Here is a 23,926-nt window from a genome sequence, read left to right on the forward strand (position 1 = left end):
TGTGTGTGTGTGTGTGTATATATATATATATATATATATATATATATATATATATATATATTTTGTTAAAAATTACACAATTCAATTTGATGGAAATTTATTATGCGTTTGAAATGCGTGAATCTTAAAAATAACCCCTTTAATGTGGCATGTAATATTCTCTGAAAAGCTCTTAAAGGTATACTCAGTATTTTTATTTATTTGTTATGTTATAATTTTTTTGTTTTGTTTATGTCATCTTGGATTTTAACCGACACATAGGGGCGTGGATGCAGCATCATTCAAACGCATAGTTTTTATACCCATACCATTGTAGAAATTCACTATTCACAGTCAGCCATGATTAATTTAATCCATGAGTGAAAGTGTTCAATAACAAGATGGTTACTGAGAATAAGTGAGTAGTATTCAGTTGGTCATGTGATCCTAACATGGCAGCTCCCATGTGGGGACCCTCTCCATGTAGAATAAAACAGCTTTTATAAGGTTAGTGATATGACTGGATTCTTCATCTCATGTAAGTAAGTGGTCATGATTTTATACATATATTTCAAAATTACAATATTTTTTAGGTGTGAAACTTTTTAACTGAGGAAAAAAATAAATAAATACTGAGTGCACCTTTAAGCTCAGGACATAACTTTTTCTTTAGAATTTCTCTGCTTGAATCTCAAGGCAAACTTCTTTCACAGGAAGCAAACTTAAGGTTACAACTTAGGCTACAACTTAAGGTTTGTTACTGTTATTTGATTTATGTGATAAATCAAGTGATACTGTATTAAGTTGTTTTAAAATGCATGTAGCCTAAAAATAAGCAAAGCAAGGCATTAATTTAAAAAGTGGCCAACTCTGAGCTACAGGTGCATCTCAATAAATTAGAATGTCGTGGAAAAGTTCATTTATTTCAGTAATTCAACTCAAATTGTGAAACTCGTGTATTAAATAAATTCAGTGCACACAGACTGAAGTAGTTTAAGTCTTTGGTTCTTTTAATTGTGATGATTTTGGCTCACATTTAACACAAACCCACCAATTCACTATCTCAAAAAATTAGAATATGGTGACATGCCAATCAGCTAATCAACTCAAAACACCTGCAAAGGTTTCCTGAGCCTTCAAAATGGTCTCTCAGTTTGGTTCACTAGGCTACACAATCATGGGGAAGACTGCTGATCTGTCCAGAAGACAATCATTGACACCCTTCACAAGGAGGGTAAGCCACAAACATTCATTGCCAAAGAAGCTGGCTGTTCACAGAGTGCTGTATCCAAGCATGTTAACAGAAAGTTGAGTGGAAGGAAAAAATGTGGAAGAAAAAGATGCACAACCAACCGAGAGAACCGCAGCCTTATGAGGATTGTCAAGCAAATTCGATTCAAGAATTTGGGTGAACTTCACAAGGAATGGACAGAGGCTGGGGTCAAGGCATCAAGAGTCACTACACACAGATGTGTCAAGGAATTTGGCTACAGTTGTCGTATTCCTCTTGTTAAGCCACTCCTGAACCACAGACAACGTCAGAGGTGTCTTACCTGGGCTAAGGAGAAGAAGAACTGGACTGTTGCCCAGTGGTCCAAAGTCCTCTTTTCAGATGAGAGCAAGTTTTGTATTTCATTTGGAAACCAAGGTCCTAGAGTCTGGAGGAAGGGTGGAGAAGCTCATAGCCCAAGTTGCTTGAAGTCCAGTGTTAAGTTTCCACAGTCTGTGATGATTTGGGGTGCAATGTCATCTGCTGGTGTTGGTCCATTGTGTTTTTTGAAAACCAAAGTCACTGCACCCGTTTACCAAGAAATTTTGGAGCACTTCATGCTTCCTTCTGCTGACCAGCTTTTTAAAGATGCTGATTTCATTTTCCAGCAGGATTTGGCACCTGCCCACACTGCCAAAAGCACCAAAAGTTGGTTAAATGACCATGGTGTTGGTGTGCTTGACTGGCCAGCAAACTCACCAGACCTGAACCCCCCAGAGAATCTATGGGGTATTGTCAAGAGGAAAATGAGAAACAAGAGACCAAAAAATGTAGATGAGCTGAAGGCCACTGTCAAAGAAACCTGGGCTTCCATACCACCTCAGCTGTGCCACAAACTGATCACCTCCATGCCACGCCGAATTGAGGCAGTAATTAAAGCAAAAGGAGCCCCTACCAAGTACTGAGTACATATACAGTAAATGAACATACTTTCCAGAAGGCCAACAATTCACTAAAAATGTTTTTTTTTATTGGTCTTATGATGTATTCTAATTTTTTGAGATAGTGAATTGGTGGGTTTTTGTTAAATGTGAGCAAAATCATCACAATTAAAAGAACCAAAGACTTAAACTACTTCAGTCTGTGTGCATTGAATTTATTTAATACACGAGTTTCACAATTTGAGTTGAATTACTGAAATAAATGAACTTTTCCACGACATTCTAATTTATTGAGATGCACCTGTATTTACCTCAGGACACTGTGCTTGTACCTTACAACACATATTTATATGGCCACTAGGAGGCAATAACGAATCAGGTTTCAAGGAAAGTGACCTCACAAACAACGAGTCAACGATACAGATATTCCAGATATTGACTGATCAAATATAAACCCAGCCAGCAAAACTTCAAATAACAAATGTATAAATACAGCACTTTAATATCAGGTAAGCAGCTGTATTCACTCCTAAAGCAACTGTGTACAGTTCCCCCTCTAGGACCTTAAAGGGTTACACTTTTTGTAAACATTTGGTCAGTTTGTCTCTAATACATGTAAAAGTTAATCAGTGAAGCTAGTAGGCCCTATGTAATGACAGAAAAAGCTTCTGAAGATATACTGTCAGCTGTCAATGAAGTGTACTTTCTTACACAGATTTCTCAGATTCAGAAGTCTTTCTGGGTGAAAATGTAAAACTTTGACAGTTTTAAGAGAACATAAAACACTGACTGAAGAAAATCAGATATTTCTTAATCCTTTTGTCATAAAAACGTTTTGTTTTCTCTTTCCGATCACTGGTGTCCCAGAATTCTCACAAATTAACAGTCAGTGTATATCTGGCTATTCAACATACAGATCCATCGTGCACCATGCTCTCCAGAACACCATTAGTGTCCTTTAATCATTAAAATAATTAGAATTATTTCCTGCTCAAGGGACATTAGTGTGTAATTGCTCTGGTTAGACTGATCTTGTTAGCCAAATGATATAAGCCTGACTTGCTCCTGGTGCTGTGGAAAAAATATTTGAAGAGCAATTTAACAGTTACACACTTTGCCAGAACTCGGTTCATTACATAATGTGGGTCACTGAGACTGACTTAGTAATGCCAATGAACCTTATAGGCAGGGTTGGGAGGATTACTTTTGTAATGTATTCCACTACAGATTACAGAATACATGCTGTAAAATGTCACTTGTAACGTATTCCATTAGATTACTCAAGGTCAGTAACATATTCTAAATACTTTGGATTATTTCTTCAGCACTTTTAGATTTTTTCACTTGTTTTGACTATAAAAACTCACATGTTACAAAATACACATGTTAAAAATACATTCTCTGAAAAACCTAAATATCTTATGCAATGTTGTTTCTAAAACAAGATAAATCAAACTGATCTTGTTTTAAGAATTTTTAGATATTTTTACAGGAAAACAATACAAAAATTATTATCAAGAATATGACTTTTGCTCTAATATCAAAGGTCTTACTAGAAAAAAGAAATTATGATCCAACGTGAATTTTCTTGATAAAAAAATATGATCGTGCCTGGTAACATGTGCATGTAAAATGGCTAGAAATAGCATTTTAGCTTAGCGTAAAGCTGACAATTACACAAGGTTTATTTCTATTTCTTCTGCTCCAAACTTACTTCTCTGTCTGCTCGTATGAATGTAACACATCATAAGAAAGTGTTTAATGGCTGTTCAAATGCACTTTGGATCGCATCATTTATATGTATAAATGTTTTCCATCTGAAAGGACTAAATATTAAATGAAACAAATGACAATAAAATGCAAAGTAATCTCTTCAGTAATCAAAAGACTTTTTGAATGTAACTGTATTCTAATTACCGATGATTTAAATTGTAACTGTATTGGAATACAGTTACTTAGATTTTGTGTTTTAAATACGTATTCCCATTACATGTATTTTGTTACTCCCCAACCCTACTTATAGGTGATCAAACCAAGGGTGGATATTTAGAACATGAATATAATTTAATATGTTCACATGCACAGTTAAAGGGACATTTTACTGAACTGTTCAATGAAAACAATGCCATCATTTACTCACCATCATGTTGTTCTTAACCCATATGACTTTCTTTATTCTGTGGACCATAGGGAAATGTAAGACAAAATGTTAGCCTTAGTCACAATTCATTTTCATTGCATCTTTTTTTTTTTTTTTCATACAGAGAAAATACATGCTGACTGAGGCTAATGTTCTGTCTAACATCTTTTATGTTCCACAGAAGAAAGTCATACGGATTTGGAACAACATGAGGGTTAGTGAAAGAGTACAGAATTTTCATTTTTGGGCGAGCTATAATTCTTTAACCCTAGAATGCATTTATGGGTCAAAAATTACATTGTGTCTAGTTTTTAGGACATAATTTTTACATGAAGTGGTCTTTTGATCTTCCACACCATGTATTCCTATCATGTGAACTGACATTTTTAACAATTAGTTGAATGTTTTTTAAATTATAAGAGAATTTGCATCACTACCCTTAGAATACATACATTTATGTGGGTCCTATTTAACCCATATACAGTATATGTGTTTTCTATGGGATTCAGTGCATTTAACACTGGTATTATTTTTGTAATACATTGATTATTTTCATTTTCCATTTGTCATGTAATTAAATATATGTTAAATGCCATGTTCACATTTATATTTATGTGTAGTATGCAAGTATAGAAAGATATAATTCAGCTGATACTTATATTCAAAGTGCTTGATATTACACACATTACAGGGAGCAACCTGAGGTTAGGTGACTAGTTCATATCACAGGTACAATGGGTAGCATCTGGACCACTTCTTAGTGTTTTTGAACCTGCAATTTATCATTTTTTAGTACACCTCACCACTCTAAACATCAAATATAGCTACATAGTATATTATGGAAATATAGTGTCATTCAGCAACAGAGTACATAAGGTTGTCATTTTAAAAGTTTAACACATTAAAAAAATAAAAAATAAAACATTTTATCCTAGTCCATTGTACTTATTTGTATGTGTTTGTGTGGGTAGAGTTGTTGAGACGTTTCATATTTTACCACCAAACATGGAAATTGTCCATATTTCTGTTAAAGCCTACAGGTATTTTAACATTGTCACCCAAAATTCCTACTCCATATTCAATGTGTCTGAAACTCTTCAATTTTGAATAAAAGCTATATAAACAATTATTAAATTTAAGTGACTAATAAAATTATCATTAGAGTTAATGTTTAAAAAAAAAAAAAAAAAAATTTTATAAAGAATAAGCATATAGATTTCACCTGGGTCTTTTTTTACCCACATTTAATGGGGGTAAGATCACAGATGCATTCTAGGGTTAATTCAAGACCAGAGTTGGAGTATCAGTTGTAAAGCCCTTGGTATTAAAACTCACTTTAAAAATGTTTCTATTGGTTTTGTAGTCTTTACTTGTCTTCAAAGCCTGCTGAACAGGCTGCTCAAATCCCTAAAGGCCCCACACAAATGATCTGGTACATACTTTTTTCAGTTCATATAAAGAATACAACAATATGTCATGCAGCTTCATGCTAGCAACCCCTATTATAAAGATTTCTTAAAACACACAATCTCATGTCTCTGAAGACATTACATTTCTCAGTGCAATGTCTTGGTATTGTTACCAAATCATGACAATTTATGTGTCAGTATGAATTACTATACACTGTACCTATGCTCTGCTAAATGTTTAATTGATCTAAAATATTTAATTGGTTAGAAATTGCCTCTAGAAAAGAATAATAATAAAATAAAAATAAAAACAATAATCTCAAACAGCTAGAAAAATTATGAAAATTCAATGGTAAAAAATGTGGGAACCCTGTTTTTTATTTATCGTTTTAAATTTACTTTTTGAAACAATCTTTTTACACATAAAGGCACTTTTAAAATCGTACCACAACATCCCTCATTAAGTACTGATAATACTGAGATAATGGCTGAAATAGCAATTTCATCGATACATAAGATCCTAATTATACATCTATTCAGTTGTTAAAAAAAAAGAAACTGGCCTGCAGAGAAAAGTACTGTCTTCATGATGCAATCACATGAAATCTTTCTGGAGGAAGCCTACTTCATGGGATCAGTAGTTCTCTTGATTCACAAAGAGACTTCCATCACAAACGTAATAATGTGTATTGTCACTGTTTCTGATAATGTTTCATTAGGCTACAGTCCTCTCACACACCTGTGGAGGAAAGCTCAAACTAATGTGACATGACACTAATACTGCTAAGAAATGTGTGGTTGTAGATGTGGGTTAGTACTAAGAATTACTTAGGTGCAAGTGTATACTGTAGGTGGCTTGCTTGTTGAGCAGATTGGTCTGTATGAAAATTATGTCCTTATCAAGGGGAATGTTTTCCCTGGAGAAACAAGAGCTAGCCAAAACACAGATAGAGAGAAATGAAAAGAGCTGGTACACATTTTGCAAATAGAGCTAATGTGATTCCAATGCTTTGAAAGAATGCTCTCTAAGACTTGGTCTCTCTTACACACACAGAGAGACATGCACATACACACTCTGATATGCAAAGATGATCCAATTATCTCTCCTTGTCCAAGCTCTTTTGGCCTTTCCTAATGTTTTCATTTTTCTTTCCTCTGAAATAATGGATTGGAAATCACAGAGTGTTCTGTTTGCACTCTGCTCATACATTTTAATTCGCCAAGGATGGAGTACTTTGCAACTGAGATTCCTGATTTCTGAACTTAGTGGTGTGACAGCAAATTTACTTTGTGGCTATTTACAGAGTGGTGAAAATAGTCGGCTCCTCTGTCCCACTTACGTCATATAGCAGCGTTATAGTCCTCATAAAACAAGACATAGTGTGATAAATCAGAAGTGGTGATCAGTGGCGAAAATGAAAAAATGAGACATGGTGATTTAAGGGCATAGCTGTGCTTTTTCTCCCTGGATGCCAGCCTGGCAACTGTTGTGTCAAAACAGATGTAAAGGTAGGATGGCACATCCATAAATGGGTCATTGAGTTGTGCCAGCGAACTAGGACAACAGTGTAGAATGTTTGCAGGGTGAATAATTAATTCCAGATCCGCCTAGCTGCAGATTCATAAGAGAATGAACCTGGTGGATGGCATATTGAAGATTAGCCTTATGCACACAGAGTAGTTGGTTTGGGTGTAAACTATTTGGTACTTTTGGGTCAAAATGAATACTGTGCTGTTATTGCTGATCCCAATGTGCCTTGGCTTAAAAAGAAATCACATTCTTCATCACACTGCCCATTTGCCCTACTAACCTAGATACCTGTTGAGGTGGCTAAAGCATCAGGTTTATAGTAATTACAAATGCATCTTTGGAATTATGGAGCATTAACTACCAATCCAGCAGATGGCGCTAAAGTTAATTCTAAATTAGTTTGACGTGTTGTGCAACAACGCGAGTCTGTGCAGCTCAATACAAAAATGTAGCACCACAGGTTTCAGTCAATCAAGCATTAATGTTAGAGTAAAAAAAGGTTTATATATATATATATATATATATATATATATATATATATATATATATACACACACACACACACACACACACACACTGGCGGCCAAAATAATGTACAGATTTTGCTGTTTTGGATGGAAATTGTTACTTTAATTCACCAAAGTGGCATTCAACTGATCACAAAGTATAGTCAGGACATTACTGATGTAAAAAACAGCACCATCACTATTTGAAAAAAGTCAGGCCCCATTTCCAGCAGCCATCACTCCAACACCTTATCCTTGAGTAATCATGCTAAATTGCTATTTTGGAACTAGAAAATCACTTGCCATTAGATCAAACACAGTTGAAAGCTATTTGGTTTGTTAAATGAAGCTTAACATTGTCTTTGTGTTTGTTTTTGAGTTGCCACAGTATGCAATAGACTGGCATGTCTTAAAGTCAATATTAAGTAAAAAAAAAAGGCAAAAAAAAAAAAAAAAACATCTTTCTCTAGAAACTCGTCAGTATATCATTGTTTTGAGGAATGAAGGCTATACAATGCTTGAAACTGCCAAAAAACTGAAAATTTCATACAAAGGTGTACTCTACAGAGTACACCTTTAAATAAGAGAATAAGTACATCAGAGTCTCTAGTTTGAGAAATAGACGCCTCACATGTGAATGTGAATAGAAACCGCCAGTATATATATATATATATCAAGAAAATTCACGTTGGATCATAATTTATTTTTTCTAGTAAGACCTTTGATATTAGGGCAAAAGTCATATTCTTGATAATAATTTTTGTATTGTTTTCCTGTAAAAATATCTAAAAATTCTTAAAACAAGATCAATTTGATTTATCTCATTTTAGAAACAACATTGCATAAGATATTTAGGTTTTTCAGAGAATGTATTTTTAACATGTGTATTTTGTCTTACTGTACTGGCAGAGTTTTTATAGTCAAAACAAGTGAAAAAATCTAAAAGTGCTGAAGAAATAATCCAAAGTATTTAGAATATGTTACTGACCTTGAGTAATCTAACGGAATACGTTACAAGTGACATTTTACAGCATGTATTCTGTAATCTGTAGTGGAATACAAAAGTAACCCTCCCAACCCTGTATATACACTACACTATTACAAAAATGTAATAAAAATTAAAAAAAACAGTTCCCTATCTGTCACTCACTCGACGTTGGTGTCGATGTAGTGACACTAAGGGTCACTCTTGGCCCGAGACACCTCTGGTCTTTGATAAAAGGCCAATGAAAATTGGCGAGTGGTATTTGCATGCCACTCCCCCGGACATACGGGTATAAAAGGAGCTGGTATGCATTTACGTCGTCTCTGACGGCCAAGGCCTACGGTGCCGCTGGACAAGCCGCCTCTGCCCTGCATGCCATGGCTCTCCTGCAAGTCCCTAAAGGCGCTAAAGGAACTGCACGAGGGTAGTTCCGCCCCGGGATTGATGCAGGAACTGCGCTCGGTGACCGACCTCGCTCTCCGAGTGACGGAGGTCACAGCGCGGTCTCTTGGGCGGAAGATGGCCACACTAGTGGTCCAGGAGCGCCACCTTTGGCTCAACCTGGTCGAGATGGGTGAGGCCGACAAGACACGATTCCTTGCTGCCCCCATTTCCCAGGCGGGCCTATTCGGCGACACCGTCGAGGACTTTGCCCAGCAGTTCTTGATGGTAGAGCAGTAGATGGATGCTAGCCGGCATATCCTGCCCCGGCACGGCTCAAGATCCCGCACCCCGTCTACTCATCACCAAGGGCGTCCCCCTGCGGTGACTGCACCGGCTCCGCCGCAGCCCGCCCCTTCGGCCCGGCCCCAGCGTGGCGCCCACCGCAGGAAGCAGACGCCACCCGTCTCGCGGCTGCCCAGAACCCGTGAAAGGCTTCAAAGCGCCCTTGAGACGGGTGACCCAGGGACAATGAAACCCGCTGTTCTGGAGCTGGTAAGCAGATCTTCATCTATTTGTTACCTTTTGCATTTAATTGCGCTGCATGCCCAAGTGGCTGCAGTACTCAAGAGCTCAGCAAGAGCGGTTTCCTTGTTCCCTGGGTCACGTATCACGTGTATGGCTGTCATCACGACCACCATCCACCACTCCATTTGGCAGGTTTGGCGCTCCAGCGGCGGTCTCCCGCACCTGAGCACCCAGCTGTGGCACAAATCCACCCCCGATGTGACAGTCTCCACGGATTACGAGGACAGGCCTCTTCCTCTCCCATCCCAGGCTGTTCCGGGGGTGGTCACAAGGAGCCAGGTAAGTGCTTCGATGTCCTTAGTCTCAGCACGGCCACGACGTGGTGTGGCACCTCAAGCTCCACCCCACTGCGAGGCCCCACCTGCCGGTACATCTGATGACGTTGTCCCTTTGGTCCCCCTTGCACGGAACTTGGACGCATGGCTTGCGCTTTCCAATCCGTCACGAGGGCTGGTCCGGACCGTCCGACTCGGCTGCGCGATTCACTTTGCCGGGCATCCGCCCAGGTTCAGCGGTGTCCACTTCACCTTGGTGAAAGACGAAAACGCTGCTACCTTGCGCGGAGATCGCTACCCTCCTACGGAAGGGCGCGATAGAACCTGTCCCTCCAGCTGAGATGAAGAAGGGGTTTTTTCAGCCCCTACTTCATTGTACCGAAAAAAGGCGGTGGGTTGAGGCCAATCTTGGACCTGTGAATTCTGAACTAGGCTTTACACAGACTCCCGTTCAAGATGCTGACGCGAAAACGCATTCTGGCGAGCGTCCGACATCAAGATTGGTTCGCGGCGGTAGACCTGAAGGATGCGTACTTCCACGCCTCGATCCTTCCTCGACACAGACCCTTCCTGCGGTTCGCGTTCGAGGGTCAGGCATATCAGTACAAAGTCCTCCCTTTCGGCCTGTCCCTGTCTCCTTGTATCTTTACGAAGGCCGCCGAGGCTGCCCTTGCCCCGTTAAGGGAGGTGGGCATTCGCGTTCTCAACTATCTCGATGACTGGCTAATCCTAGCTCACTCTCAAGATGTGTTGTGCGTACACAGGGACCTGGTGCTCTCACACCTCAGCCGACTAGGGCTTCGGGTCAACTGGGAAAAGAGCAAGCTCCTCCCGGTTCAGAGCATCTCTTTTCTCGGTTTGGAGTTGGACTCACTCTCCTTGACGGCACACCTTACAAACGAGCATGCCCAGTCGGTGCTGGCCTGTTTGAAGGTGTTCAAACAGGGAACAGCGGTTCCACTGAAACTCCCTCAGAGGCTCCTGGGGCATATGGCATCCTCGGCGGTGGCCACCCTGCTCGGGTTGATGCATATGAGGCCGCTTCAGCACTGGCTCCAGACTCGAGCCCCGAGACGGCCATGGTGCCACGGGACACACCGCGTGACCATCACATTGGTCTGTCACCGTCTTTTCAGCCCTTGGACCGACCTCTCATTCCTACGGGCAGGTGTTCCTCTAGAACTGGTCCCCAGGCACGTCGTGGTCATGACAGATGCCTCCAAAATGGGCTGGGGTGCTGTTTGCAACGGGCACGCAGCCGCCGGCCTCTGGACGGGTCCGCAACTGCATTGGCACATCAACTGCCTCGAGTTGTTGGCAATTCTGCTCACCCTGTGGAGGTTTCGGCCGTTGATCCAGGGCAAGCACGTGTTAGTTCAGACAGACAACACGACAATGGTAGCATATGTCAACCGCCAAGGTGGTTTGCGCTCTCGTTGTATGTCACAACTCGCCCGCCGTCTCCTCCTCTGGAGTCAGCAGCACCTCAAGTCGCTGCAAGCCACTCACATCCCGGGCAACCTCAACACTACGGTGGACGCGCCGTCACAACAGGTTACCCTCAGGAGAGAGTGGAGACTCCACCTTCAGGTGGTCCAGCTGATTTGGAGTTGATTCGGCAGGCACAGGTGCACCTGTTCGCCTCCCAAGAATCCTCCCCACTGCCCGCTCTGGTACACCCTGACCGAGGCCTCCCTCGGCATAGATGCGCTGGCACACAGCTGGCCCCCTGGCATTTGCAAATATGCGTTTCCCCTAGTGAGCCTGCTTGCACAGACCCTGTGCAAGGTCAGGGAGGATGAGGAGCAGGTCATCCTGGTAGCACCCTACTGGCCCACCCAGACGTGGTGCTCGGACCTCATGCTCCTCGCGACAGCTCCCCCCTGGCAAATTCCCCTGAGGAAGGACCTTCTTTCTCAGGGAAGGGGCACCATCTGGCACCCACGCCCAGACCTCTGGAATCTCCATGTCTGGCCCCTGGACGGGACGCGGAAGACCTAAGCTGTCTCCCACCTGCGATGGTAGACACGATCACTCAGGCTAGGGCTCCCTCCACGAGGCGCTTGTATGCCTTTTAAGTGGCGTCTGTTCGCTAAGTGGTGTTTTTCCCGTCGGGAAGACCCCCAGAGATGCGCAGTCAGATCAGTGCTTTCCTTCCTGCAAGAGAGGTTGGAAGGGAGGCTGTCCCCTTCCACCTTGAAGGTGTACATTGCTGCCATAGCAGCACACCACGACGCAGTCGATGGTAAGTCCTTAGGGAAGCACGACCTGATCATCAGGTTCCTAAGAGGCGCCAGGAGGCTGAATCCCTCCAGGCCATGCCTCGTTCCCTCATCGGACCTCTGTAGTTCTTCAGGGTCTACAGAAAGCCCCCTTTCAGCCTTTGCAATCAGACCAGCTTAAGGCACTCTCCTTGAAGACTGCCCTCCTTACTGCGCTCACTTCCATCAAGAGGGTAGGTGACTTGCAAGCGTTCTCTGTCAGCGAAACGTGCCTGGAGTTCGGTCCAGGTTACTCTCACGTGATCCTGAGACCCTGACCGGGCTATGTGCCCAAGGTTCCCACCATCCCTTTAGGGACTAGGTGGTGAACCTGCAAGTGCTGCCCCAGGAGAAGGCAGACCCAGCCCTGTCGTTGCTGTGTCCGGTGCGCGCTTTACGCATCTATTTGGATCGCACGCAGAGCTTTAGAGTCTCTGAGCAGGTCTTTGTCTGCTTTGGTGCACAGCGGAAAGGAAGCGCTGTCTCCAAGCAGAGGATCGCCCACTGGCTTGTTGACACCATAACTATGGCATATCTCGCCCAAAACATGCCACCCCCGGTAGAGCTACTAGCCCATTCTACCCGTGGTGTAGCGGCTTCTTGGGCCTTGGCCAGAGGTGCCTCTCTAACAGAAATTTGCAGAGCAGCGGGCTGGGCAACACCCAACACCTTTGCAAGGTTCTACAACCTCCGGGTGGAACCGGTTTCATCCAAGGTAGTGGCACCCAACACAAGCAGATAAGCCCGGGATAGCCGGCCGGGTGTATCGCTTGCACATAGCGCCTTCTACCTCCTTTTGAGCTGAAGACGTGCGCCGTTAATTCCCAGTAGTGTTTACAAAATTTGTTCCCTGGTTGACTTCCTCCGAGCCCTGTGGCAGTCGAGTTTTCAGAGAGACTCACTGCTGGCCCAGTACACGCGCTAACTAAGAGCCCTGTTCTGGGGTAGGTGCTCCGCATCTGGCGGTTCCCTGTAAGGCTAACCCCATGCAATCTATATCTTCCGCTAATTCGTTTCCCTGCTGGTAAACTGTGTCTTCCTTGGGCAGAGCCCCTCTGCCCCAGTCTCCATGTTTGTAGTAACTCCTCCCCCATTGGGCAGGATCTACCTTGAAGGCTCTCCACTTGGTTGGAAAGACCATGTGACGTAATCTTCCACTTAAATATCCCCCTCTCTCTTGGGGCGAGGTGTGGTCTCCGCGGTGTCCTCCCCTTGGGAGGGACACCCCCCAGCTAGACCTGGCGGCCCAGTCGGATAATCCCCCTTCTTTTTTAGGGAGTGGAAAAAGAGAAGGGGAAAAGAGGCCACGACTGGGTTAAGCCTGTCTCTATCTTTGGGTAGTCGACTTGTCCCCAAAAAGGCCATTCGACACTCATAACTGTGTTGGGGGAGGTTACGTGTCGACCTGGTGTGCTGGCTATGAGGCACACAGCAAGTCTGCCCACCACACACTGCCAGTTCACGTAACACAGTTCAGCCTTGTGGCATTTTGAATAGGCACCCCTAGTGTCACTACATCGACACCAATGTCGAGTGAGTGACAGATAGGGAACGTCATGGTTACTGGTGTAACCTCCATTCCCTGATTGAGGGAACGAGACGTTTGTCCCTCCTGCCACAACGCTGAACTACCTGCTGAAATGGCCGGACCTTATATCGGCTCCTCAGCGTAAAACCTGAATGAGTGGTTGCATACCAGCTCCTTTTATACCCGTATGTCCGGGGGAGTGGCATGCAAATACCACTCGCCAATTTTCATTGGCCTTTTATCAAAGACCAGAGGTGTCTCGGGCTCCCAAGAGTGACCCCTAGTGTCACTACATCGACACCAACGTCTCGTTCCCTCCATCAGGGAACGGAGGTTACACCAGTAACCATGACGTTTTTGAAATGGATAACTTGGACCAAATAATAAAGAAAAGCAACCAATAAGTGCCCAACATAGATGGGAACTCCTTCAATACTGTTTAAAAAGCATCCCAGGGTGATACCTCAAGAATTTGGTTGAGAAAATGTCAAGAGTACATGTCTGCAAATTCTAGGCAAAGGGTGACTACTTTGAAGATGCTAAAATATAGCATAGTTTTGATTTATTTTGGATTTTGTTTAGTCACAACATAATTCCCATAGTTCCATTTATGTTATTCCATAGTTTTGATGACTTTACTATTATTCTAAAATGTGAAAAAAAAAAAAAAAAAAAAAAAAAATATATATATATATATATATATATATATATATATATATATATATATATATATACATACATATATATATATATATATATATATATATATATATATATATATATATATATATATATATATATAATAAAGAATGAGTAAGTGTTTCAAAAACTTTGACCGGTAGTGTACATACATATACATACATACATACATACATATATATACACACATACATACACACATATATATATATGTGTGTATGTATGTACATATTTTCTCTTATGGAAAGAAATTGGTACTTTTATTCACCAAAGTGGCATTCAACTGATCACAATGTATAGCCAGGACATTAATAATGTGAAAAATTCCAGCTGTCAGTTTGTCCAGAAACTCAGGTGACATTTCAACCCACACTTCCTGTAGCACTTGCCATAGATGTGGCTGTCTTGTCGGGCTCTTCTCAAACACCTTACAGTCTAGCTGATCCCACAAAAGCTCAATGGGGTTAAGATCCATAACACTCTTTTCCAATTATCTGTTGTCCAATGTCTGTGTTTCTTTGCCCACTCTAACCTTTTCTTTTTGTTTTTCTGTTTCAAAAGTGGCTTTTTCTTTAAAATTCTTCCCATAAGGCCTGCACCTCTGAGTCACCTCTTTACTGTTGTAAATGAAACTGGTGTTGAGCAGGTAGAATTCAATGAAGCTGTCAGCTGAGGACATGTGAGGTGTCTATTTCTCAAACTAGAGACTCTGATGTACTTTTCCTCTTGTTTAGTTGTACATCTGGCCTTCCACATCTCTGTCTGTCCTTGTTAGAGCCAGTTGTCCTTTGTCTTTGAAGACTGTAGTGTACACCTTTGTTTGAAATCTTCAGTTTTTTGGCAATTTCAAGCATTATAGCCTTCATTCCTCAAAACAATGATTTACTGATGAGTTTCTAGAGAAAGCCGTTTCTTTTTTGCCATTTTTGACCTAATATTGACCTTAAGACATGCCAGTCTATTGCATACTGTGGCAACTCAAAAACAAACACAAAGACAATGTTAAGCTTCATTTAATGAACCAAATAGCTTTCAGCAGTGTTTGATGTAATGGAAAGTGATTTTCTAGTACCAAATTAGCTATTTAGCATGATTACTCAAGGATAAGGTGTTGGAGTGATGGCTGCTGGAAATGGGGCCTGTCTAGATTTGATCAAAAATGACTTTTTTTCAAATAGTGATGGTGCTGTTTTTTACATCAGTAATGTCCTGACTATACTTTGTGATCAGTTGAATGCCATTTTGGTGAATTAAAGTACTAATTTCCTTCCGAAACAGCAAAATCTGTACATTATTTTGTCCACCAGTGTATATATATATATATAAAACCCTACATAATAAAGAACAGACGCACCAAAAACATTGAAAATCTCAGACTTACATTCCTTTGGAGTGTAACAGGCAACTGGTTGACAGTAAATAATGCATTCTGAAAATTGGCAGAACAAATTGGGGCCTGACTCACACTGTGTGTGAATGATCACCCACAGAGCACAGCAATAACATAGAAATGTTCACTTTAGCGGACAGTACTGTACGTCTGCCCAAACTAAAATCCTTAACCTTGAAATAAATGTGCAGAATTGCTTTGCTACTTCAGAAATTTCATTGGAAAACTGCCTATTAATTCTTACAGTATATTATAGTTTTTATATTTATAAAATAGTATATCAGTATAAGTGAAATCATTGATTTGTTCACTAAATTACTAGACAGCTGAGCTACTCTCCTTTCTGAAAGTTATATGCTGCGTCTGAATGACCGTACTTCCCTAATATATAGTATGCCAAATACAGTATGTCAGTGGAGTAGTATGTCTGAATCCTCAGGATTCATTAAGCAGTAAGCGAGAAATACCGAAAGGCCTACTATTTCCGGTGAGATTCTGAAGTGCGGATAGACTGGACATTTTATGGTCCTAATTTGGGAGCAGAGGAGACTTCAAGTTCAAAATGCTGGATTTATACAAATGGACGGCTCTTTTCAAATGTGCTGTAAGTGGTTATATACTGTAGGGTTGTCACGATACCATAATCATATCTTACGATACTATACCAGCTAAAGTATCATGATACCAAGTAGTATCACGATACCACACAATAGTGTGTTAATTCTTAACATGGTTTGTCATAGTGGTTCTTAAAAACTAGCCATTCCACTTGTTGCTCTGGAAGTGATAGATGAACTGGGTGAAGGCTCAAAATATACTAACTTGTTACCTAATACATTCTTGTTTGATGTAAAAAAAAAACAAACAAAAAAAAAAACAACCTTCACTGCATCAAAACAGCCAGTTCAAAAGGCAACGGTTTGATGTTTATTTCATTATTTCTATGAATATTTGAATGTTGGTAATATAAAAATAAAGACACTGTAACATTGTTTTGAGCTACTGTTTAAGCTACAACTGCTTCAGCATCTCTCTCCTGGTAAACAGCAGCACGGATGCAGATTACACACACACCGGTTTGATCGCACGCAGCCCCATACACACATGCAGCGACATTATCGCTTGATGTTGCTAGTCTCTGTACTGTGAAGTTGCTAGTGGCCGTTCTTACTGCTGTTGCTCTAACGTTATTGGTGGACTGCGCATCTGGCCATGTCTTTTGAAAATATGATTACAGATGAGGCATTTTGCTAGTAAAACGATTTCATTCTAATTTAACAAGGAATCCATTTTCTTGTCCCTAAAAATGCACATTCTGCAGGGGAGTGTTTTTATATGAACTGCAGCAGTGCTCACTGCATCATAACATTAATAAGATGAACAAACTATCAATGTACGAATCAAACTCTCTCAGACTGCCTTTCTTTTCCACAAACCATTTTGTATTATATCCATGTATTTAGTTACAGAAAAATCATATAGAACAGTGAAATCGCTCACAGAAACTTTAACAACTTCTCTGTCTTGCCTCTATTTGACTCCATTATCTCAAAGGAAACGGATGACATGAGCTCCACTGACACATTCTTCACTCCTATTGGTTGTCGCTCCTCATTTGCATCAAGTTAAACTTTTCTCAAATTTGTTGTGTCGCTCGCCACGCCCACATCTAGTTGCCAGATGTCGCTGTCGCTCATGTCGTCGGAAGTCGCCATGACAGTGAATGAGATGAGATCGCTTTGTCACTGCATGTGTGTACAGCGCTTAAGCTGCGTTCACATTATCAGCGACTTTATCGCTGCATGTCGCCAGTGGCTGGCGGTTAGGTCACTAGTGGTTAGTTATTAATACATTAATATTATAAATAAAATATTAGTAAGGTTATTAATATGGTACGTTAATTCACAATATCTGATAATTTATATGGTTTTGTTTGCTGTCATACATGTAACACATTTTCAAAACAAATTATTTAATAGTTAATTTTACAGGCTATTTGATGACTTTAACCTACTTGGAATCCCCAGTATCTCAGATACACCTTTCCATGCATAATTTTTCTTAAATATGTCCCTGTACGTGGGCAGAGACATATCATATAACACTGGTAAATTGCTAACAGCAAGGATTAGCCTTTCCTCCATCTTTCGGTCACTGCAGGAGCTGAGAGAGAGAAGGATCACGTGAGCTCTACCATCTTCTCTCATATTGGCTGTCGCTCCCGAAAGTCACTCTTCATTTGCATAAAGTTAAACATTTTTCAACTTTGTCGCGCCGCTGAACGCGCCCACATCCGGTCGCCAACTGTAGCAGTCGCTCGTGTCGCTGGAAGTCGCCAGATCTCATTGAAAATGAATGAGATGAGGTTGTTTTGTCGCTGCGTGTCCCTGGCAGTGTGAACGAAGCTTAAGGGACATGATCAAACCGATCTGGGCAGCTGGGCTGCATTTCCCAAAAGCATTGCAAGCTTAAGTTTATCGTAGAGACCATTGGCGCCAATGGTATCTACGATCTACTTAGGCTTGCAATGCTATTGTGAAACGCAGCCTTACGTGCGAAGTTGCCGCCACCATGCATTTGTAATTGGAAAAAAATAAACGTGTGTAACATTTGATTTTTCAGAGAAACGGTAAATCTGTAAATGTTAAGATAAAACATTTAGGTTAAATGAAGTGGCACTAACCCATGTGTATTCTGCAGAAGCAGTAGGATGTGTCTGAAGGTGTTTAAGGTTGCTGGTGTTTCCCTCGTTGGCTTGAAATATCTGTAGACATTCACGGCAGATGGGTTTTCCCGGTCTCATCAGGCAAACCCCAAAATAACTCAAAATCTCGTTATGTGAATTGTGTTTTTTAAAAAGCTTCTCACTCTCCAAAGTTTTATTTAAATCCATATTATCCATTTGGAGACATGACTGCCAAATTAACATGCTGGGATTCAGATGTGTGTGTTTGAAGCATGGGAAAACCGCTCACTGAAAAATAAACAATGCCATATAAGGGGTAAATTCTAAACAACACTTTGCGCTCTCAAAGGGCACTGCGTAAAGGGGATGCCACTCGAAAAGACTATTTTTAATGTTATTGCAGACATAGGTCTGATTTAAATAATGGTTTTAGCAAAAATAATATTTAATACCGCACATACAACATAACTTATGGTACTACCGTATTTACGATAATTCCGTTTAAAAAATGCTGTGGCACCATCAGTATTGTGAAGCTATAGTATCGCAATGCTACCGTAGCACCATGGACCCCTAATATACTGTACCAAGAAAGTTGTTCCTTATGCATAAATGGTGTTTAACCAAACCAGAGCAGATTATTTCCCCGCATGTTGCTCTTACATCATATATTCGTGGCACGGGACATTTCCTACCTCCCTGGATGAGGTATGCCAGAAATCTATTCATACTACTTGTATGCATAGGCCTATTTAAAAGAACTAACTATTTTACCAGCCGAGAAAAGGCTATCGACCGGTGAAACAGGCCTATGCATACAAGTATTGTGTATAGGTTTCGGACATACTTCATCCGGGGACATGGGAAATGTCCCGTGCCGTGAATAAATGAAGTAATCCAGTCTGGTTTTGTTAAACACCATTTTTGTACAAGGAACAACTTTCTTGGTACAGTATATAATCACTTACAGTTGAAAAGAGCCATTTGACTTGTGGCTCTCCGCCGTTCTTATAAATCCAGCTTTTTGAACTTGAAGTCTTCTCAGCTCCCAAAATAGGACCATAAAATATCCAGTCGATCTGCACTTCAAAATCTCACTAGAAACAGTAGGTCTTCTGGGTATTTCTCACTTACTGCTTAATGAATAAGGATTCAGACATACTACTCCACTGACATACTGTTTTTGTCATACTATTTAGTATGGAAGTATGGATATTCAGACACAGCATACAGCTTTCAGAGAGGAGAATAGTCTGTAAGAACACATCACATTATGGAATCACCCTTATGTTAAAAACAGCCACAACTGTCTTCTGAAATTGGCAAAATGTTGTTATGTTTTCTTTTTTTTTTTTTTTTTTTGGACAAAGCAACTGAAAGTCCAAAAGAATTGCCCAAAGCCTGTTAAAAACCTTAAAGGTCTCCTTTCTGCTTTTAATGAGAGCTTCAGTTCATGAGGAGTAGGGGGAAAAAAATCCCTGAATACATTTAGTACACTTTTTTTTATTTTTTTTTGGGGGGGGGAGTGGTAATGTGCTCTTTCCTTTCTTCTTTAATGATGTCTTTTACTTGATAATCCCTTGATGCAGAGGAGCTTTTGAAACCCAGCAGAGAAGAGGGTCATGAGGGTGGTCCTTTACCATTAGCAAAGAGAATTAATTAATTGACAATCTGAGGAAAAATGGCTCAGTGTTCAGATTCTGCGAGACAAGTACGATAAGGTCTGATTTCAATCAATTCTGCCTTTTATTTTGCTTAGAGATATAGCACTCACTGTATGAGGGATCATCTTGGTGTAGCCATGCAGAAGAGCATCAGATATGCAGGTCAGGTAAAAGTCAGGGCTAGCCAGGGGCCAGAATTACAAAAACAGTACAAAAATGTGAGACAAGAGTAAACCATTATGAACTTTTGATGAGATAAGACAAATAAACAAACAATTTAGGCTGATGACATTTAAACTAATGTCACATTTAAGACACATAACACTATGTCTTACATCAGAGGAGATCGTAAAAGCTATAATATGATGAATAATAAAAGACAGATACAGAGAAAAGCTATACCCAGGAAATCTGGTGTTACCAAAAAGTCTGAGCAATGTCCCAATTTATCTCGTTATTATATAAACAGATACTTTTGCCCATTGCTGAAGCAAAATTTCATGTAATATAACAAAATATCTTTCTCACATACAGTACACCGGGCTGCTAATGTATTAATGTAACACATGCATGGGATACTGACAATTGTGCAATTGAAATGATTGAAGATTCACTTGTTAATGGACAGGCACTTTAGTTTAGCCCAGTGTCTGCAGCTGTGATTGCGAAGGTGATTGTCCAACCCCCCCCCCCCCCCCCCCAAAAAAAACAACAACAAAAAAACAGATGATTTTCAAAACGAATCAGCTATCAAGGTCTACATACATTATGCAGGAATAAACAGGCAACGACACAGCCATTGTAGCCCCCTGAATTCTATGAATATATCCATATACAACAAGAGCTTACTCCAAAGCAGCTTTCTATTTTGAGAACAGGTTATTTGCAGAAGTTTCATTCTAAAAATTAAGAACATCTCATACACTGATCTGCATTTTGGAATTCACAGATAGCTTTGAAAAGTGTCAAGTATCAACAGACAGGATTAAGTGCAGGATTAAGTGCAAAGATATAGGCCCACATATAAAATTCTACATATATCCATACTTCAGTAATGGATTTCCCCTTGAGTCCAGGTACTGCAAAATTCAGGAACTGAGAACAGCAAAAATAAAGACAATGTATAACATGGAGTTTGAAAAGAAGATACTGACGTCGGAGTAAGCTTTCCTGAAGCACTGAAAAGTCTGTTTTCATTAAATTGGATATGAATTGTTAATATGGCTTTTGTCAAATCGGTGAACTTGGGAGCAGAATGGCATAAGGATTTCGTCAATATTGCATAGCAGGTCCCTAGAGGTTAAAAGAATGGATAGAGCTACACCACCGAATTATGGAACAGGTGATAGAGCCTTTCACATTCCTTAGAACTTAAATAGAGGCCGTAAATTGGCTGTTCCTCTATGTTTTCCTCCTGTTTTATCAAACAACACAAGGAACAACAACATAAAGTAAATGTAGTTCTAGAAATAGTAACTGGTCTGCTTACAGAAAGTGCAGCACTTTTTTACTAAACTGGAGAATACAACCACAATGGTTACAATGGATCATCGTATAATAGAGCATGATTCCTAGATGTTGTGTGCTGAATAATGATGTTTTGTTTGTGATGCGCTCATTAATAAAATAATAAAAACAACAGGCTGTAGGTGATGTTTTACATGATAAAACAAGAGGAAAAACAAGGGTATTGCTCTATGCTAAGTTGCAATGCTCTAATTATCCATTAATTAGTAAAGTCCTTACGAGTAAGAGACTAATATTAATTATACAGTAATAAATTATTAAGATAACAGGGCCTTATCTATAATTAAAATCTAGAAATGGAAAAAGTCTCAATTTTCAAATCTTGACAAAATATAATTTAGCCTCATCTCAAGATTGGTGTCAAAAACATGATTCAGCATCTTAAGAATATAAATAAACTACATAATGTCAGCTGCCACACTGATAACTGCTATGAAAGCACAAAAAATATATATATTTGGCTTTTCTGAATTCACTCAGCCACAGAACAGTAACCACCAGTGTACTTCTGGTAATCTGATTGGCAATTTTTATTTTAGCAGCACTAGGACGATTTAGTGTTTGTATAACTCCACTTGTCTGTGCTCACAGTTATCAGTCTGATTTGGTTTAGTTTGGGACTATTTCCGTTACCTGAACAAAAATAGACAAAATAACTGGTCATATTGTATCTAAAATGTCAGTTATTCAAAATTAACTTCTTGTATATCGATGCTTGCTGCTGAATCACAGCCTATTCTTCACAATTAAGAATTAAAAATGGTTTAAAAGGAACATTTATTCATTTTAACCTGAGAGCCATCATCATTATTTTCTTAAGAATTCAAAGAAGTGGAAGCTTACAGAGGGTCTCCTGAAGGGAAATTGGTAAGTGTACTTGATCTGGGTAGCAGCACATAGCTCTGCTTAGGACTGCGGGTTAGAGTAGCCTATGGAAACCCTCCATCCTCAGATTTCTGCACCTAATGAAGAATTCATGAAGGTGCCCAATAGAGTCGGACCAGAGTCGAGTGTAACAACACACAATACTCCTGCCACCACTGAGCACTTAATACTCTCAGTCTATTACCACATATGGGGTCTGATCCACTTTCTTACTTGACTCCACTAAATAATGCAAGTGGCTTTTATAGTTTAAAAAAATAGGCGGACATATAATTTGACCTTGGTACGGTTATGTTGTATCTACATCTTTAGACCTGACAATGTGTATTTGCTCATGTGTATTTGTGATTTCCCTTTTTTCTTTTTGATCTAACACCCTTTCCCACTAAATTCCCTTGGATAAAGATTGACAGAAATACTTGCTCAATCTCCATAATTCCTCTATTTGTATGGGTATGGCTATTTGATGAAAAAAAATTTTCAAAGGTGCCAGCACTCAGAGGGGGGCACAGGGTAGTTCACAGTTTTTACTATGATTGTGTGATGGCCACACATACCATGATATAGACATATCCACAAAGATTTCACAGTTTGATGTTCACTTACTTATGTTCACTTTTTTTTTATTCAGTTCATAATGTTTTATACTATATATACACACACACAAAACACACACGCATATTGATTACACACACTACTAAACACCAACCGCACAGCCTACTGATCAAACACGTATGCTTGTAATGGACACATTAACCCTTTGCTGATCCTAGCCTTTGTCTGCGAAGAATATAATACATTTAGAAGAAAGAAAAAAAAACATCCATCCATGTGTAATTTGAGGGAAGATATTGTTAAATGCTGAATATGTGAGTAACTGTATATTCATAATAAACCTAATAATATTTGTATGTTATAGTGAGGACAAAGGAATCAATAGAAGATGCTTCTGCACAGCCATTGACTGTCAAGTATCAGCTTCTAGATAGTAGCAGGAATGAGTGTGCATAATAAACCGAGAAAAAGGCACAGAAGGATAAACCAGACATGATCAGGTCAGCTCGTTTTTTGAGACAAAAAGGGATGACTTTCAAATGATATATCACTGCACAGTAATATTGTAACATGAATTTGCCGAATTTTCAGCAAATTTCCAATTGTCATTACTCAAAAGCTCATTTAGGTCAATAGAAATATCACTTCATAAAGCTTACTTGTCTTTTTTGTCTTTCTTGGACTCAGCTAATTTAACTGGGTATTTCAAGGTATGTGACAGATAATCACGAGTACATTTAAAATCATGCATTGCATGGCTTAGTGCATATCAGTAGCTATATGCAA

The sequence above is a fragment of the Myxocyprinus asiaticus genome, chromosome 25, assembly GCF_019703515.2.
Source record: "Myxocyprinus asiaticus isolate MX2 ecotype Aquarium Trade chromosome 25, UBuf_Myxa_2, whole genome shotgun sequence".
In the NCBI taxonomy this organism is placed as follows: Eukaryota; Metazoa; Chordata; class Actinopteri; order Cypriniformes; family Catostomidae; genus Myxocyprinus; species Myxocyprinus asiaticus.